This window comes from Myotis myotis, unplaced genomic scaffold (assembly GCF_014108235.1).
Source record: "Myotis myotis isolate mMyoMyo1 unplaced genomic scaffold, mMyoMyo1.p scaffold_m19_p_13, whole genome shotgun sequence".
NCBI classification, from domain to species: Eukaryota; Metazoa; Chordata; class Mammalia; order Chiroptera; family Vespertilionidae; genus Myotis; species Myotis myotis.
In genome coordinates this window covers 1,881,710-1,902,349 of record NW_023416317.1, presented here as the reverse complement: position 1 = coordinate 1,902,349, position 20,640 = coordinate 1,881,710, and the positions used below count along the sequence as shown (strand labels likewise).

The 20,640-nt window shown below is 47.3% G+C and overlaps 1 protein-coding gene across 16 annotated transcripts in view; it reads right to left on the bottom strand.

The window, feature by feature from the left end:
- FOXP1 (forkhead box P1) overlaps positions 1 to 20,640 on the bottom strand; it is a 569,896-nt gene that overhangs the window by 191,908 nt on the left and 357,348 nt on the right. The window lies entirely within an intron of this gene.

The window sequence follows — 20,640 nt, the reverse complement described above, 5'->3', positions numbered from 1 at the left end:
CTAACAACCTGCACTGCGTATGCATCGGAGGAGAAGCAGCGTGATCCTCAAGGGCCTGAGTGTCGCTGGTGGAACAGAAACACCAGTCTGAGCAACTGGCCTCACCTCCCAGCTAGCAGCCTGGAAACAGAGGGTAAGAGAAAGGGACAGGTTTGATCGCTGGACTTGAAGAAAAATTAATTTCCACAAAAGAAGGACTTTCAGTTTTAACACTACCCACATGCCAGAGACAAACAGCTCCTAAGTACTCATTTTGAAAAGTACTTACAAAGGGGGCCCACGCTTCCCTCCTCACTCCCTGCCCAGCTGTGGAGCCGGGGCCGGGCCTCCAGGGCCTGAGGGACAGGCAGGCCGGAGAAGGCGGCCCCTGCCCTGCAGAGCCAGAGCCTTGGGAGGAAACGCACGCCCAGGAGAGGCGACCGAAGGGAGAGGGCGACAGGCTGCGGGCAGGGCCCGGGCGCCAGGAATCGCACGTGCCACCTGGTGACCTGCCGGCACCTCAGCTCCCAAAGACTCCCAGTTCCGCTCTTTAAACTTTTCTTGAACTCTGTGTAATTAAACACCAAATTTGGCAACCCATGCTAATTTTGAAAGGCACTCCCTGGGAATTCAGTAAAAGTTTAAACAACTTGTTTACATGTATTTGGCCCATCTGTTTAAACAAAAAGTTTATTTTAATAGGAGCAAATCTTGGGTGCAAGCTCCTTTTGTTCTTGCGACCACTACGGCCCCTTCCCCAGCTGCTCCCCTAATCTGCATTCTAAATCTCCTCTGTAAACAAAAGCCGAATAACAACTTTTTATGATAAATGTTGAACACCTCCAGGATGACAGGGGCAAAATAAACTCTACTTTTCTAACCAGGAAGCATTCTAAACATACAGAAAATACTTTTCTTTAGACTGTTCTCTTCTAGGAAACCACACACAAAGACATTTCTGTGTGTGCGTGTGCGTGTGTGTGTGCGTGTGTGTGTGTGTGTTCCCGCGGCCGCTCTGAAACGCGTGCATTCCCATCATGCCCAGTGTGCTCCAGCCCCATGATGCCCTCGCTGCTGATTGTGGAGACGATGGTGAAGTGCTCAGAGTATTTACTGATCCGGTTATCTTGTTCTGTGACGGGCAGAATCAATCAATCAGGAGGGCAGCTTTGCACTTCCATATTCCAGGCACATCTCCGCACTTCAGGATACGAGATCACAGTGTTATCCAGCCAAATTTGATCAACAAATGCAGGTCCCTGCGCCGCAGCAATCTCAGATGAAGATGTTATTATGTGGGACTGAGCAAAGTGATAAAGACAGTCCCGCGGAGCCGGGGGAAGCGGCCGGACCTCACCGGCAGCCTGTGTATTCCACCGCAGCCAGTCCCCTTCCTCCAGGGCCAGGGACGGTCCCTTATGGGGAGGAAACCACGCTGCACACACTGGTGACCCCCACACATTGCATTTTTCCATCAAACACTAACACCCTCCAGGAAGAAGCAACATCTATTCAGTGTAACGGTACTGGCAACATCCTTTAATAAGGACGGTCATATTTAAAGCCAAAGAGCATTAGACGAGTTTTCATAGAGCTATTCTGACACTCCTGCTCTTGCTGTTATCATTAAATAGTATAAGCTAATGGCTGAAAGACAAAAGCATGTTTTCCATGTGTCCCATAATCTAATCAGCACTATAATTGTACTAGTGTCACATCTATGACACTGCATGTAAGATGGTGTTAGTATTGCAAGTGGATCTCCAGAAAAGTATGAGAGAATCTCTTATTTGGCCAATAGCTGTATCTCAGTATTGCCCTGCAGTTATTTTACATTATTTAATCCCAAATCTTTTGGGTTCTACCTTCCTCTTGCATTTTAAATATTTAATGGGAGCCCTTGGCGGCCTCTGGGTACAATGACTAGATAGCTGCAGAGAGAAATTGGAAAATTAATCATCATTTCCATTTTCTGCTTTTGTACCCACAATTACTTACTTGTGGCGCTGAGCCCCACACTTGCGCAATATGTCCCTAACGCTGCGATGTGGAGGGCGGTTTCAGACACAGCGGGCCCAAGCCGAGCCGGCACACAGCCTTAAGTTATTCCTTGAGATTTGTATTCTGGGTTTTCATCCAAATTTCATTTTGATTCATTTTAATTAAAACACATTTATTGGTAGAGGTTACATTACATGCAGCCTAAACCAGGGCAAGACTCTCCCAAACTAATCGTAGGAATGATGTTAAAATTGTTTATTATTCTTTTATGGATTTTCCTACTTAAATTACAGCATTGCACAACTCTATGAAGAATGTGAGGCGCTCCCCGAGCAGTTTATTATAGAAACAGACAGAAGCATTAATCTGACCTTCGCCTAACAGCTCCGCGCGGAAGGAGAAACCCACCTCGAGTCAGCTCTCACCCCGCGAGCTCCACCGGACGGCGAGTCTGTTCGCTGTGTTTTCTCTTTTCACTATTATTAAACTGGAAAGAAAACTCCAACTGGAAAATTGTGCCTTTTCAGTTCCCTTGTCATCATGTAATAAGTATGAAAAATATATGTGCAATGGCCAAATGGCCGGTAGACAAAACACCCACTCTAAGTGACGTACTGTTTTCCATACCACTCAGACAAAATCAAAACAGCAGAGCCGCGCAAACAAAAACAAAATAACACTTCCCATCAGCATTCCAGACAGAGAATTTACAGGAAGAGAAGCTGGGAAAGGAACCAGAATGAAATGACTGCTCGTCCTCCGCCCTCGGCGGCCGCTTCTCCAGACAAACAGCCTGGCCCCGACGCTGAGATGTCGAACACTCGGTGAACGGGCTGCCAGTGCTGGGAACTTCCATTCCTTTCTCGGGCAAACATCTGCACTGTGCGAGCTGGTGAAGTGCTCCCACGGAACCGAGGGGCCCACATGATTACGTTTTACAGGGAAGACTGACGGTAGGAAAAGAAACTTGGTTTGCAGAAGTATTCAGAGGCAGGTGTGTGATGTATTAATTCTCCTTTCACGGAGAGCGCCGTCCGCCGGTGCTGTGAGTCCGCCCGCAGGAGAAGGGCTCTCACTGGGGAGGTGAGGCCGTCTCCTGCCACAGCGGCGGCACGGCCCGTGGCTGCCCTGGGACCCGATCACACACGGAGGCCGAGGCCCCGCAGTCACTGCCCACAGCGGCATGCGGCTGTCTCCTGGCGTCCTCCAGCATCTCCCCCACAGAGGGCCTGCCAGCCGCTCTCCTGCAGACACAAGTCCCGGGTTTTGCCGGCAGGAAAGGGCCGCCTCTGCCCCGGCCACGTCTGAACAACTCCCTTAACATTTGCCCCTGAGCGTCTCTCTCTTTGTCCAGTCCCTGTCTTCGAACAGATGCCATCCAAGCCTAATCAAGCATAAAATGGTCATAAATATTTCTTTCTGGTAGATTTCACATTCCCATTTCATGCAGGGACATGGTATTTTCCTGCTACCTCCGGGGAGAGCCTACTGCAGAAACCAGTTACTCACATTCTAGCCTCGCGTTCCTTCAGTAAAATGCAGAACATGCTCTCAGTTCACAGACATAAAAAGGTCTAAGGCTTTATCTCCAGTCTTTTGTTTAACTGCACCTTCTTTCTTTCCTTTCCCCCCCAAAGTGCCTCCTCATTTTACAGTTTACACTTGTGCGCGGGGACCATAAAGCAAGGTCGGAAACGAGACCCTGTGTGGCAGAGTTCAGGAACTTCAGGTTTCCAGTTTTCAACACCACACTCCTCAATTACTGGCCAGAAGAGATGTGGTCAGGTGCCTCGTTCACACACCGAGCTTCACGGGCAGCAGACAGGGCTTTCCTACTGGGGTTTCCCTGATGCACAATTTTGCAACCTTCATCATATTTTGTTAAAACAATGGGATGAGTCCAGTGCACATATTTCCGGTTCATGCCAATGGACCAGTGGAAGAGGGGAAATCCATCCCGGGGTGGGCCCCCGGGGAGCCCTCAGAGCAGGAGCTGCCTCCTGGTGAGAGAAGCCACCATCACATTTGTGCTCAGCGCGCTTCTGAAATAACGAGTCTTCATTTAAAATAAAACTATCCTAATAATGCCGTGGAGGCCATATGTCTATGTTTCTCTTTCCTATTCCTTTTGTCAAAACAAAAATCTTATACTGCTATTTACAGTGAACTGCAAACACTGCAGCACATAGCACAACAACGGCGCCCCCTCCCTCGCTGGGCCTAATATTTGATTACTGCTAGTCAAATCAAGCTTTCAGGCAAATAATCTCCATTTTTAAAGTTAATGAGATACGGCCATGTCGACAACAGCTTGCAGAAACTTTTAATTTTATTTCCTGCAGGCTGTGCTGGCCTCTTTTACAGTGACGACTTACTGTATGAATGAATCGAATCTGCCAACATGGCTATGTAGACAAGTGCACACTAATTACAATGCCCACTGGTATCATAATTTAAATACCATGGAGATAAACTGTGAAAGGCGCTGGGATCTCTCTCAGGGCTGCCTGGAGGGAGCCTCCTCTGCCACGGGGTGTTTTGTTACAGTGTGTTTTTAGATGAAAACTATTTGCAAATTTAAGAAACTTCGGACTCTGATGTAATTATACAATTTGTGTTAATATTTGTTTCACATAAGCTGGTAAGCAGCCTCCCAGACTACCCCTAACTGAGAAAACCCTATTGCTGGGCCCGCGGCAACCTGATAGACTTAGGCCCACCTGCCACTGCTCTGACCTCTGTGCCTTCGCTCTCCCCTCTAAGAACAAGCCAGGATGAAACGAAAGGGAAGAAAAGCAGTTATTTTCTGTCATTCTTTCTTCGCTTTTATTTTTTTAAAGTGTTCATTCTTCTTAATATTTGTATTTTACCACTTTTGTTCCCAACCAAGAAGGTAGGACATGCTTTTTTACCTAAATGCAATCATTAAATGCTGCCGTAGCTTCTTTTCATCTGTCCATCCATCTACCCGTCCGTCCTTCCATCCGTCTGTCCATCCACCATCCATCTATCCATCCTCCCTTCTCTCTCTCTCTCTCTCTCTCTCACACACACACACACACACATTTTTTAAATTTAAATAATTTTTGGCAAGAAAATTCCAAAGTCTGTCTTTGCTGGAATAAGAGCACATTTCATACAAGGTAAAAACTTGAGGGTTCAAGTTATTTGAGGGGTTAAATGTACAATTACCTCTGACTCAATCTGGAGAGATACATAGATGAATAGAAGAGATTTAATCCAGGGTTCCCTTCATAAACTTTTGTCATGTTGCTGTCACACAGAAACTCTTTAAGTCCCACTTGCAGATGTTACAGCATCACCCGAGCTGCACACAGCCCGCTGTTCCTGGGAAACAGTGTCGGAAGACAGCGCTAACAAGTGCGACACCATCACCAGCATTTCCGCGTGCTGGCACCTCGCACCCCCTCCCGGCTCCCTCATCCAGGCCTCTTCTCTGCTTGGGCGGGAAAGCCCCGAGCGCATGGCATCATCTATCACCAGAGAGTGCGTGTGGATTATGAATAGGAGGGAAAGCCTCCCTGCTTCTGCACAGCAAGCCGCCTTCTCTCACTTCCTCTCCCTTCACACCTTACCACCACCACCTATGAGAGACCCGAATCTCAGGGCTTCTCAGGGGGAGACAGAGATGAGATGTGAGGAGCTGAACCTGCAGGCACAGGGCTCCGTCCCTCCCCTCATCTGCGGACGCCCTTCAGAGCCCCTGTCTGGTCTGGGCTTCATTTACATTTTTTCTGTTGACAAACAGAGCGCATGAATATTAATTACTCTGAAGTTTATTTGCCGAAAAGGCACTTTCTAATCCTTATCAATTATTTATTGAAAATTTCCACCACCTAATAATCTCATTAACATGATTATACTAAGGCCAACAGCAAATACTCCTCTGCGAAGTAGCACAACGCGCTAACCTTCCTGCCAGGCCTCAGGGAGCCTCCCTGCTCAGCCGTGGACCAGCTTTGTGTCTAGGAACTTTCCAGGCGGGAAAGTTTTTAACAAAAAAAAGTTCCATGTTTTTAACAAAAGAAAGTTCATATGCAGTGTCTTTTGTTCTAAAACAAAAAGTTTCTGATACACTAAAAAATCAAAACTAAAGCCTCAGAAGATATATGTAGCCTCCTTTCTCACCCCATCATGTGCATAACGACTACATGGGCACCTCAGGGCTCCTGGGCCCGGCAAGGAGCAGAGCAGCCGAGGCAATGCACTGGGTTTGGGAGGCAGGAGGCCTGAAAGGATGGAATGCAAGTGAGGGCCACATCGCCATAAAGACAGCCCCTCATGCCTCCCTGCCACCCATCGCCTCCCTGCGACCCATCGCCTCCCCGCCGCCCATCGCCTCCCTGCGACCCAATCTATTGCTTACCTGTGACCCGTCTCTTACCTGTGATCCATTGCCTACCTATGACCCAATGCTTAGGAGACACGTGACCCATAGACCTCATCTGCTTTCCCGGTGGCCCCACCAAAGTGTGAGGAGCAGTTACTATTACCTTTACCTGACAGATGAGACTCAGCAATGCTTCATGCTGCCAAGCTACAAGGGCAGGGCGGGGGCAATCCAGGAGTTTTGCGTACGAATTTATTGACTGGTCCTATCTTAAAAATGAGAATTTCCTCTCACTCCCTCCTTCCTTTTTGATTCACTGCTGGCATTTTAAAGGACATTCTTGCTGGGAACTTCACGTTTTAAAGGTCTGGAGTGCCGCTTGGTGATTTGTTAGGAACTATACTTTCCAAAAATCAACAAAGCACCAAACACTTAAAACAGAGCCTGATTTCGAAATTAATCAGAAACCAATGAGAGAAGAAACAGCATGCACTTTCAGAAGCAAAGGAGTCTGTGAGATGATGCAGAGCGCTGGTGGGGGGCAGAGCAGCCCCTCCGCAGCCCCGGCTCTCACACCAGTGCTCAGGACGCGCCCGTGCCCTTGCGCTTCCCAGGCCTGAGCGCTGGCTCCTGCCCTGTGGACACAGGCCCACCTTCTCTTCCTACCACAGGTGGCGGATGGTCGGGAGTCAGATCCCTAGGGATTTCCGAAAATGGGCGTGTTTACAGGAACAATTGCCAGGAAGGCGTCACAGTTCCCTCGCAGCCCCAAATCCCCATCCTCTCTCCACCCCACCACCGACCAGCCTGACTCCATTTACAAAGTCCCAGGAGTGGGAGCACCTCCTCCTGAAAGCAGTTCTGTGTGGTATTTTTCATGGGGGGTGGGGAGGGGGCGTGTCCTTTGCCCTGCATAAAAACACTGCAAACGAAAAGGAGACAGAATTACCTTTCGATGCAACACAGTAACTGCTATCCTGTTAGTAAAACTGCATTCCACACAGAAGGACAAAACCTGAGCCAGTCGGGATGCACCCACTCCAGGTAGAAATCCAATGAAGGTCATGGGGGGGGGGGGGGCACAGGCCAGGCCACGGAGACGAGACCTGTCCAGGAGGGACCTGCAGGCGCGGCTGACCCCGAGCCTGTGCTGTGGCCGCGGACTGGAGTCCTGGCCAGGACGCCGCTGGCCGCTCTTCCCAGCCGCGTTCCCAGGGCCGCCACCGGACCTGAGGCTGTAAGGACTGGAAACGGGAAGCAGACCCCAGACTACGAGCTGCTGCACAGAGAGGTTTCCCAAGGCGCCGCCCCTGCACCGGGAGGACAGGGCGGCCACTGCTGCCCAAGAGCCAGCCCCGCCTCTGCTGTTTCTGCGAATAAAGTTTTATTGGGACACAGCCGTGCCCGGTATGGATGGTCTGTGTTCACAAAGAGCATCAGTGAAAGAGACAGAAGAGCCTGGGATCAGGGCAGGTTTGCTATTGAAGTGAATTTAAATGTGGCGTTTCCTGCTCCGGGCTCTGGAGACCACCACGCTCACTTCCCAGCCTCCAGCACCTGCACACGCACACGCGGCCACACGGCTGTGCCCTCGTGCCGGGCGGGGCGCTCATGGGGCTGCAGCCACGCGATGCGATGCCGGCCCGCCAGCCCCGACGGCCCACGGCACGGAGCTGCTTCTAACACCTCAGGGCGTCCACGCAAACGTTCCTCAGAGGACAAAGCCTCAGTTTTGTCTGAGCTTCGCTTCTTCATCCATAAAATGTGAGGCTGGATCACCTAAGGAATTTAAAAAATTCTACGACCCCACAGAGAAAGAAAAAAAAGGAGAGGAACACACACAGCTCCGTATCTGAGCAGGGAGTGAGGGAGGAGGACGGAGGACACTCCAAAGGGACTCTGTGAACGCCACCCAGCCGCACCCCGAGCCCAGAGCGAGGGCTTGCCAACGCTGGCCCGTTCAGCAGCTTTAGCTGTGCCACTACTGTACGGGAGTTTCACAAAATGCACCCAGAGCCAGTTACACTCACAAGCTGGGGGGCCACTGAAATTCCAGCTTAAAAAAGCAATGATTTTTTCCTAATTCTTCAGAAACATCTCAGCCTCTCAGGAATCAAATGCTATCGCAGACTGGACCCGAGAGGGCTTGCCAGGCAGCCGCCAGGGAAGGCCTCAGTTACCTGTCGCAGGGAATTATTTGCTGACCTGGACCTGGGTGCCAAGCCCATGCCAACTACAGAGGGAGGGCTGCAAGGAGCCGCGAGAGATAAAAACCCTGCCATGTGTAAAAACTTAGATGTTAAAAAAGAAAATGCAGGCTCAAGAAGTTTGCCAGGAAAAAAAAATAGACATGCCAATAAAAAAGCTGCTTCTTAGAATCCACTCGGCAGCGTCCCCGCCCCCACCCGCAATGGATACTCTCAGTAAAGAAAACACGGTAGATTTTTTTCTCCCCAGCCTGTATTTGATTTCCAATTAAAATTAAATATAAACTGAAATGCCACCTGGATTTTAGCAAAATCCAATCTCCATCCTCCACCCCTCCTTTTTCTTAAAAGAAGAACCTGGGCTTACATATACAAACATTTTGCTAAATGACCCGTGGCAAATTGCGTAATGCCAGTAAAAGTTGTGTTTTTTAAGTTATGAGCCCCAAAGATTTTATCTGAAATAAAACCCTGATTCAATTCAGATTCTGAAGGCAAACTGGGTCCTTAACTCTGCCTCTAAATCTAAAACAGTTGTGTGTGGGGCCCGTCAGTAATGTTGCTAGTAGATCAGTAGGAGAAACGCCGTATTTATTAAGATGCGTTTTCTGTCCTAAAATGGTAAATTGGGCAGTAATTGCTACAAGAACGGACTCTGCAGCCTTCACTTTCTCCACGAAGAGCTGGGCTGTTGAGGGACTGAGTGCTGATGTCAATCAATCATCTTAGGGCGGAGATAAGAATTCCCCATTCCAGGCTCAGGGCCCTCCAGCCAGGGCTCCCACCTGCCTGCCCCACCTCTCAGCTGCCTGGGTCTGAAGGTAGAGGGGGTGGAGCAGGCTCAGGACGGGGCAGCCCTGAGACACAACTGGTTCCTCTGGCTGCTTCCTTTGAGCCTCTAAGACTTCAGCCACACCTTCCCCTCTCCTCAGACATGAGGAGCAAGACCAGTCACAGGTCCTGATCACCTTTTCCAGGCGAAGGCCTTTCTGCGTCTTATTCATGTGCTCCTCACAAACCCTCTCTGGAAGTTCTCTCTCGCAGCCCACTGACAGAGGGAAAGTAAGGCTCAGAGACACTGGCACCACTGGCCCAACCTCCTTTCTGCCGTGAGTGTGCGGAGGGGGGGGCGGGGGGGACACACCTTCCACCTTGTCAGGAGGGCTCCGCATGTCCCCCGTGCAGTGCCCCTCCTGCCTTCCTAGCACCTCGGCAGTGAAGTCAGACTCCGGGCAAAGAGCAGGACTGGGCAGCAGCTATGTGTCCGCTCCGTGAGGGGCCACCCCAGGCGCGGGCAAGTCCACACAGATGAGGAAGCGACCAGGAGTGGGCGCAGTGGGCAACCATCGATGGAGAAGTAGTGCGTTTCCCTGCCTATACTCTTTTTTCTTTAACAAAAGATTGATTTTGTCACAAATTGATGCTATCAGATAACGATGACTAGTGTCTGGCAAATTTGATGGTGGGAGTGCCGAGAAGTTGGTACTGTCTGCCAGTTGTATACATCTCATAGAAGTTTCCAAACACTGTGACTGTGAATTACATTAATAATAATTTTTATTTTAATTATAGAGGCAATAAAGGTTAGTGTAGAGAGTTTACAATGTACAGAAAAATGTAGTGTACAAAATAAACCACAATCCCATTAACAAACCAAAAAATTTCCTCTAATGTCAGAGACTTAGGATTTTTTTTATTTTTCATCTTATAAATACTACTGTAATGAACATCTTCAGGTTTAAATCTTTCTGTATGTCTCACCTTATTTCTCTAGGTTAAATTCCTACTAATTATGATCATAAAGATAAGAATAACAACAGCTAATATGTATAGACCATTTACTATGTGTTGTGCAATTTTGCAAGCATTTTACATTCTACTCAGAATATGAAACGCTAACTTTATCCCCATTTGATGGATGTAAAAACTGAGACAGATCAATTAACTGATTTGCACAATTACCCCACTTGTGAGGCCAACCAGGCTGGCTCCGTAGACTATGCTTTTAGATACTCTACCTTTTTGAGGGGTCTATCGAAGTGTGACCTCCAAACAGCAGCAGAGAATGGATTAAAAGTACCAGAAATGCAGATTATCGGGCCCCACTCCAGGCACCACAGAATAAAGCGCTCTGAGGGCAGGCCCAGCAGGCTGTGTTTTATTTGAAGTCACCCTCCAGATGATTCCAATGCACATAAAACATGGAGACCTTGCTGAATGCTGCACCACCTCTCAGCCAAAGTGTACCCCTGAATCAAAGGGTAAGGCTGTGCGAAGCCTCTTCATGCCCAAGGCCAAGTAGACAAGCCCAGATGGCGACACAAACCTGCACTCCCATCAGCCACAGAAGGCAGTGCCAGTGCTGCGGGGGGTCGATCTTATCTTTGCTGCTTTATAACTAGCTTATAGGGTTCAATTAGAGAGTTCAAGGGTTTGTAAACATAGTGATCACATTTGAATGAACATAAAAGACCTTAGAGGCTTTGTATGACCTGACTTTCCACAGTTTTCTTCAGAGCTGGCATTTAATGCTACATTTAAGACAACCACAGACTAATTCCAGGGACACACTGGTAAGCAATTAGAGCCAAAGAGGAAACCTTTTCCATATCAAAGATAGGCTACTAATATACTTAACATTCATGAAACACAGGAAAGCGATGAAGATCTGTCAAAAGGAGGGGCCAGCTGGTGACTCTGGCTAACCTGCAGCACAGCACGTACAGTGTTTTAACTGAGGGAGGGGCTGGGCACGATGCACATGAAACTATAATAGAAAATTACACAGACACTGACACACACCTGTCAGAGCCACACAACGCTGGGGTCTCATCAGATTGGTAAAGAGGCGACCGTAACCTGCAAAATGTAAGAATGATGGAACGAGAGATAAGGATTAGCCAGAGAAACCCACTCCCTTGGAAGAATACAGAGGTTTTCATATATCTGACAACAAACTTAGAAACCAATACAAGGCCCATGCATTTCCTGGGAAAGATGTCAGTTCATGAACATCTGGACTGAGCAAACATCTTCAAAATTTGACAACTGTTTTGAAATGAGGCATTATGGTTTCAATTGTTCTAGCTGTATGACACTGATGAATTAGCTAAAATGTAATATAAAAGTAGGTGAAATATAGATAACAACCCAAATGGCCTGCATCAATTTCTGGAAATTGTACGTGCAACTCAGGCAATGGTCTGGGTAGCAGACAGGCCTGGGCCATTTCCTGGAGACCAACACACGCAGACACTGGTGTCCGGCACCCGAAGACCTCTGCCCCGCGCACGCTCCAGCTGATCCGTAACAGAAACCCATCCTTTCTTACCCCAAATTAAAGATGGCAAAATGGCAGGCACGCCTCTTAGGCATCAATACCTGCGTCATGGGCCAGAGAGCTCAGTGTGTCCCTCTGCCCGGCATCTCCTCCTGAAAGGACTAGACTACGGCAGCAGGTGCACACGTGCTGAATTACTTTTTCCTGAATTTTTCCATGGTCTTTAAAAATCCCACCAACACAGACTCAAAGGAACCCTTCTTCTCTGGGTCACTGAAGATTTATTGCTTAAATCACTCATCTGTTGATTAGCCATTTGCATCTCTTCTACAGCTTATCTTTATTTGCTTGGAGTTTTTATTGATATTTAATGCATATGTTAATGTCTTGTTCCACTCTGATTAGATTATGAATTTTATAAATGCAGGGAGACAGGTATTCAGGATATTGCTTTTTATCTTCTAGCCAACAAGGGGCCATGGCCAGAAGATACGCTACCTGTTTATGTTGCTTTTCTCTGTAAGAGAACCACAGCCAAGGCCATCGGGGGTCTGAGTGACTCACTCCGTGCCCCGCCTCCACCTGGGAATGCCCATGACAGGAGACCCTTTACTTTGTAAGATCCATTCAATAACATGGTGCGGAAGAAAGCCTAAGGTATGGTATTTATCACTCCAGAAAATGCAAAACAGTGTCTTAAATTATGGTAATTTTTTGACAGATAATTTAGAAAAGGGTAAGTGATGATCCCTCAGTTTTGTCGCTATAAATAAGAGCAGAAGGTTCTGAAAGGCTACTCTTACCACATCCGCCATCCACTCATCCAGGAGCCGGCACACTTTCTTTGTAGAGAACCAGATAATGAGTGTGTGAGGCTTTGCGCGCCTCACATTTTCTGTTGCAACAGCTCACCCAGGCTGCTGCAGGGAGAAAGCACGGGCGGCCGCGAACAGGTGGTGTGGCTGTCTCAATAAACCGTCCCGTCCTTAAGAAACAGGTGGCAGTCCTGCAGTGGCTCCGGTGCCTGGAGCCTCGTCCCATACACCAAAAGGTTGTGGGACTGAGCCCAGTTGGGGCATGTACGGGAGGCAACTGGTACATGCTGCTCTCTTATAACGATGTTTCTCTCTTTCTCTCTCTTCCTTCCTCCCTCCTCCTCCTTCTCTCTCTAGAAATCAAAAGAAACATATTCTCGGGTGAGGATTAAAAAAAAAAAAAAAAAAGGTGTCAGCTTTGGCCTTCTCCTGGCTTAGTTCACCAATCCCTGGTATATCTGCAGGCTTCCCATTTGCTTCGTACCTAGAACTTCCCAGTGAAGATACTGAAGAAATGGCTGAGACAAGTTTAACCCTTTGTGGTCCAATTTTATTTTTGGAATTCAAACAGTCTGGTCCAAATTAATTGACGGGATTGAATGTTGAACCGGTTTGCAGTGTCGACCTCAGCCTCGACGTTGGACCTGCTCCTAGCGCCTGGTCTGTCGAGTCAGCCTCGACGTTGGACCGAAAAGGGTTAAAATTCCTTCCAGATGCACTCCTGACAACTGTAACTGTGAGCCACTCTCACAGATACCCTCTGGACCATAGCATTGTGAATAGCACACACTCAGCTTATGCGTGATGCTTTCCCCTCTTAAAAGATGTTAATGACACAGGAAGTCTCTAGATCAGTGGTTCTCAACCTTCCCAATGCCGCGACCCTTTAACACAGTTCCTCATGTTGTGGTGACCCCCAATTTCATTGTTACAAATTGAACATAATTGAAGCATAGTGATCAATCACAAAATCAATATGTAATTATATATGTGTTTTCCGATGGTCTTAGGCGACTCCTTTGAAAGGGTCGTTCGACCCCTAAAGGGTCGTGACCCACAGGTTGAGAACCCTGCTCTAGATAAATGCACATGCATACACATATAACACACAGCGCAGCTGTGCATTTCTAAGACAAGTACAAAACTAATGAGATAATCAGAAGATCATAAGAAAATGCACATGGTGAAGCCATTTTTCACTTCATCCTTTTGGATGTTGAATTTGTTGAATTGCTATGGAGTCGAAATGGAAATACCACAAGTTGGAGGGAAAAAGAGGCAAGGTGAGCAATATTCTCACGGTGTTATTTATCTGCACATTAGCACCGAAAACAGCCCGGAATGAACGAACATCACGGCATGCTACCCCCGCCTCTAACCTTGCGGAGGCCGCCGGGTTTGCGGAAGGATGACAGGAGGCAATACGGGCGGCAATAACAATGGAACTATTTCTTACCATGCAACCTTGAAAAATTAATACTTAATAATTGCAATAATAAAAGGCCACTTTTGCCTTACTTTAGGATGTTATGTATTATTTTATTAAATTTTCCAAAAGTCTTTCTTTCTTTCTTTGGCTCTGAGAGGCATGGCTCTGCTGTTGAAAAGCAAAAGACATTTTATGCACAATTTTCCCTCTACTAGAAAGAGGTCTATTGTGCCCTTCAGTGAACATGGAATTGATATTATCATCTTTTAGTTTATATCTCACCACTTAACCTTCAGATGAAAAGTTATTGGGTTTGAATGACTAAGAAGACGCCATGTCAGCTCCCCTTCAGTGTGTGTGGGGGGTGGTGAGGGAGAGAAAAGGCGCAGAGATAAAACAGATTTCTGTCAGCTGATTCTTTCAACAAGAGGCTGTGACACTGACAATCACTTACAGTTGTGTGGATGATGAATTGGGTAGTAAATGGTCTACTTTAAGAAATTTTGCTAAAGATGAATCTGTGTTAGGAAGTTAAAGTTATTTTGGGTCCAGTGTAAAGGAGCAGTCTTTGTAGGTGTAACAGCGGAACTCAAGGAGACCCGGGGAACTGGGAGGTGCCATAGCAGAAGGTGGAAGAGAGCAGAGCGCCTTCCCCCAGTGGCCTCCGCAGGCGGCGCAGCTCCCCCCCAGGCCGGACTGAGGGCGCTGACCTGACCCTGCAGGGGCGCCTTCTGCTGCTCCAGCTGCCTGATACGCGCTCACTGGACTTTCCAACAGAAGAAACCCAAATGCACCCCCTTCACTTTAAAAAACAAACTCATTCTAAGCAGCAGCGTCCATGTGGGACAGAGACGCTAGCACAGACCTGGCATCTTAGTTTCCGTCTCACCAGAGACAAGTTCATTCCAAGATCAACGGGATCACAAGCAGCTTCTCAGCACCCCCCGCCCCTGGGACTCCGGAAGGTATACTCATTAGTAACTGGCAAAGCTAATGGGACGATTCTCCATAATTTTAAACTGAATAAACATATACAGTCAAAACAGTAAGCTTTAGTGAATATAAGAGGGTCCTTTTTAAAAAACACTTTAAAAAGAAAAGGGGGGGACTTTGGGAAATAAGTTCGTCCTTTATTTACAAATTATATCTGTGCTTTCTTTCTCATGTCACCACAGTCACTACAGTGACGGGTAAGGGGGAGCTTGGGCTCTTCCCCGGGAATGCTCCCCGTTCTTGGTGCCGCGTGGGAGGTCTTCAGATGGGCATCCTGAATCAGCCTCATGACTCCCACTCCCTGGTGCTTCCACACCTAATTCAAAGGCCCTGCTGCTCTCCAACACTCACGTTTGATCCAGGCCTCCTTTCTCTTCCTATTCCAGGCACTCACAACGCGTCTGCCCAAGACGTGCCCCGGGTCAAGCGCCATGCTGCGCCCAGGAACGCCATAAAACGGATTCAACCGTAGTTGAGAAATGCAGGGAGCGAGATGGTCAACAACAGGGTACCCTCAACTAGAGGAGTGAGGGTCAGGGCCCCAGCACTAGATTCTGGGCCAGCTGCAATATCTTGTCACTGCGATTACTCTCTGAATCTCCTTCCTTGCAGCCAGGCCAGGCCCAGCCTTCTAATTCACCTTGAGAACACTGACTCCTCTCTGGCCTTTCTGCTCTGGAACTCCTTGGCTTAGATACTCAAGCCCCCACACGCTGAGCCCACTGACCTCCGAACCTGCCCGCCGCCTCCACTGCCACTCCCCATGCTGTCCCAACACCAACACGCGACGCATCAGTTTGGTCCCACACTGCCTTACACATAGGCAAGCACAGCCAGTATTAGCTAAATGAAAGAACATGCAGACAAAGGAATAAATGAATTTTAAGAAAGCTAAAGCTGGGAAACCAAGGTACCCATGCTTTCCAGGGCAGCTCACTTGGGACAGAGCAGAAACCTGGTCACAGTGTGAAACTCCCTTGCCAGCATTTCCTTGTGAGAGAGGATAAGAAAAAGTGTGGTTGTATTTCTCTGAACCAAATCAAACAGTATTGAGCAAAGGGTCTCTGGAATGTTACAAGTAACACTTCACAATTACAATAGATTTGAGTTCAAAGACCAAGTGATGAAAAGAACCTTTCTAATATGGGGTTCAATTCTCTACATAAACTTCCCTCTGTGGCTCCGTCTGCCACTTGCATTTATAATGCTATTCTACTTTGTCATAAAAGCAGTCACCTTGTAACCCTTTTTATCAAGTACTCTGTGCACCACCTAACAGTGCATTGGACCTCATCAGGGAGCTACGGGTTTGCATTATACAAACAGCCAATTCCGCCTGCTCAGCACCTTCGGGCGATAACGGCAAGCACTTGCAAAGCAGCAAGTGGGTCCCTGCCTTCAGAGGGCAGACAGAAGCCGGCGAGTTTTGCAAAGCAAACTCTTTGCAATCATCAAAGCTAACCTGTCAACAAATTACCATTAAAGTCAGACCTCCTGAAAGTTCAATAAGAGATTTCTGATTAGACAAGAGAGAGCGAGTATATTATTATTATTATTATTATTATTAATGAGCTCAGGGGTCAGAGTTGAAATTACCTTGTCAAGGTAGTGATGCACACTTCCCTCCTAGAGCTTCTACTGTCCCGCTCTCTTACCTGAGCACATGGCTATTTTTCGTCTTGTTTCCCGTGCGGTCTTAGTTTTCAGGGAGAGATTAATGACACAGAACTGTTAGGCAATCAAAACTGGGAAGAATGCATACAAGGCTCACATCGCATGTCCATAACCCTTGGAAACAATGTTTGGATGAAAGGCCAGTCTAAGCTCACAGAGTAGAGAACGAAGTCTAACCTTCAGGGTGAAATATGCTTTTTCTAGAAATAGCCATAACAGGGAGGGAGAAGAGCAGAAATTCGTTGTGTGGCTGCCTTTTCATCATTTGCCAGAATTACCTGACTTCCTGTCTCAGTTTTATTTCAGTTTGTTTGTGTTGTTTTCTATAACATTTTGTGGCACCGATTCCTACAGGATAGTTTTGGCCATCAATATTTTCTGTGACATTTGAACTCTGTCTCCAAAAGGAGGGTAGCCTCGCGGGGAGCTCCCTTTACCATGACAGCCTGGGTCTCCTCCCACCTGGGAGGGGCGTTCTCGCCCCAGCACAGCGCTGGCCCCAGGAGGGCACTCAATAAGCCTTCCTATCTTCTGCGCTCCCTTCCAGCACTGCCCCGTGTGGACACAGATACGCTGGCCCTGTTTCCCTTCCAATGACATTAAAGACCCTCCTTTCAGACACCGTGCCTGGCAGCTGCAGTGAAAAGGCCCCCTGAGTGTATTCCTAAAGAAGGTCATAAGGGACCTCTATCAAAGGAAAAGAAGAATGATAAGGCGGAACTGGCCACTGCTGCCCAGTCTTCCCTATAGACCCACCTCATCACGGGGGGCCCCTGTACAGGGTGAGGAACAGGTAAAGGACGGCCAGTGAGATGCTGGTGCAGCCTCATGGGAGTGTGGGTAAGAGTGAGGGGTAAGGGTGGCTCCCTTCACAGGGCTCCTGCCCATCCACACACCGGCAGCCATTTCTCCCAGGCACTGTTGTCTACAGAGGCTGTTACATTGAAGATGTAGGCAGCACAACTTCCTCTTGTGCTCAATTTCCACTCGTACTTTCAGTGCCAACAACCACATGAGGAATCTATGCTGCCATTTGGAAAATGAAGAGAAGAATTTGTAATGTTTGCGTATTGATTTATGCTGAAACTTGACACTTTGGTCATTATAATTATGTTTCTCACATCCAGAGAACCCCCGGATATACACTCAGGATTCTCCTGGCTGCTCTGACAGTGTGTTCTCAACATCCCCTTTGAACTTACGCAACAAGCTCTATTCTTGAGTCCTGTCACACGTATCCCATTTCTCAGAGCTTCTCTCATCCCGTGTAATGAATAAGCCTTACGTCCTCCATTTCATGGGCAAAATTCAAACCACTGAATCCCCCTCCCCATCGAATCCCCTCCCCACTGAATCCCCCCCCCACTGAATCCTCCTCCTTGTCTTTACTGATTTTTCAAAGCTCCCTATCCTTCCTACCTCTCTTACCTCCTTAACAGTCATCCAACATTCTGTCTCTTTCTTTCACATTAACATAAACCATCTACCACTATCTTTTGGGCTAAAAGGTCCAACACCTTAAGCCAAATATCAAAGAAATTATATGAAATAAACATATAGCTTATCCACACTCTCTAAATAATACATGTTTAAATTCCACATAGAACTCCTTTTTTTATGTCTTTCTTATAGACTATCTCTAAATGTAAAATGACAACCACACCTCAAAACCAGTGACCGGAGCTCTCCCCATACCGATTTGCAGACAATAAAACTGCCAGGTGGAACCCACAGAAAATCTGAAAAACCCGTCATTAAATAGAATCTTGTTAAGAAATCGCTGTTTTATGTACCAGCTATTCATTTTTATTGAATAAACATTTTCCAGGCTGCATTCTGTTAACTGACCTGCTGCACATGCTGCACACGGCCAACTTCTACACATTACGCTCTATGTGATGTGCTTATCTGAAAGCTCTCATCTGAGCAACATGGAAATAAAACTCTGCTCCCTAAACTGCGACTTTTAAAATGCATTAATCCACACAGTTTATGAAATTGCTTTGGACATTTTAAAATCCTTTCTTTAAGAAGAAACTTCAGCAATTGGTAATAGTATTTGTTGCTGAGTTTCATAATGGAGGAGTGCACATCCCGCACACAACTTCCACAGACCAGACATGGGGCAGGATAATAGGAAGTAAAAGCAGAGATGGTATTGGGTAAAGAGTTACTCAATGGCTAAAAGAAAATGCTCAGAAACTCTATCAAATTATGTTATTAGAGAACTATTGTTGTAATAGTGTTATAGCCCAGATATAAGTGGAGCTGAAACATCACAGAGACAATGCATTTGGTCGGAGTGGGGAGGCAGCTGGGGCGGGCGCTGGGGGCTCCTCCAGCTGATGAGCGCCTCTCCTGGCTCCTGAGTGAGGATGGAGCTCCCGGACCAGAACTGCCAACTCCACGGCCTGGAGGGCACCAAGGGGCGAGGCTGCTGGGCGGAACCAAGGCCGACTAGAGGGCTGCGGCTCCCTGGCTCAAGTAGCAATTCTTCTCCCAACAACTGCTGCCCCTGTGAAAGCGTCAGCTCAGGGGGAGCAGATCTGATTTTTTAAGAGAAGATGGAAAAGCCAGATTTCCCCCATCATCTAGGCTGTCAGCTATGTGATCAGAAAAACACACAAACAGTTGTATTTGGACACAATTTAGTCACCGATTAGATCAAACCCAGCAGAGAAGCCATGGCCCCACCGTGGACCGCCGCGAGGGCCCTGCTCTGATGCTGCGGGGCCTCCTCACCTGCAGCTGCCTGTCATCGTCTGGATCAGACGAGAAAAGGCTCGACTGTCTTTATCCTAAATCCTGGCCGGAGGAAAGTGCTCCCAGATCATGAATGGCCGCAGTGGTGCAAGGCCACCCTGCCCATTCAGCTCACAGACATCATCATTAACTCGTTTCTGCACCCAGGGTTTTCAGCCCCGGCTTTTTGTTCCGTGGATTTCTAATGTATTTTCCAGTTCTAATTCTCTCCCACTGTCCTACATTAATCAAAGCTGTAACCCCTGTTGTCTTTGTACTACAGAATCAGAATGTGCCCCTGGCGAGGAATGGGGGAAAAGTCAACAGGAATTAAATTTCAGTGCAACTGTTTACTCAACTGTGGCCTGCAGTTATTGAAATCTTATCCGCGGTTTTGTGTGGCTGCCGCGGTAATGAATTCAGCATGGCTGTGATTCTCTCACTGCTGCAATTCTCACTGCAAGTAAGAACCTGCAGAGTGAAGAGGATGAAAACAGCCCCGTCCGTCATGCTGACACTCGATTTCTCCAAAATGCTTAATTATTGCAGTTTTCAGCTGGAAGAAAACTCTGATAACCTAGTGCTGTGGACTTTAGCAATCCTGCAGGTTTTCTTATTTCATCTAGAGCTTCTTTTCCCCAACAGCCCGGCAAAGGCTCCTCGAGCACTTAGGGGAGTGAACCAGCTGTCAGTGCTTTATTTCAGAAGCCCAGACAGGCCTGCCCGCCACAGTGTGTGAGGTGAGAGCCGCAGTGAGAGACCCAACTGCTTTCTTTCCTCCAAAAACACATCCATGGCAAATAGAAACAAAACAGTTATAAAAATATTAAAAAATAATTTTGAAGTAGAATCAAAAGGTATTGACCTTTATTTGATATCTTTTCCAAAGTGGTTACAAACAAAATAAAAAGGGGAGATGTGATAACTAACTCTGCTATTGATGTGTTTTAAGGAAGATGTTGTTATAACTTTTTTCTGTGAGGTTAATTTGTCATGGCTGTTATGAGGGGAGTGTGTGTGTGTGTGGTATATATGTAAAGTTTTTGGCTGACTTACTACTTTGAGATAGTGAATGATTTTAAGTTCTTCAAATAAAATTCAGAAGTTAATTTTCCATTTATTTAATTAATGTGGGTTAAACACTGATTACTTGGGCTTCATACCACACA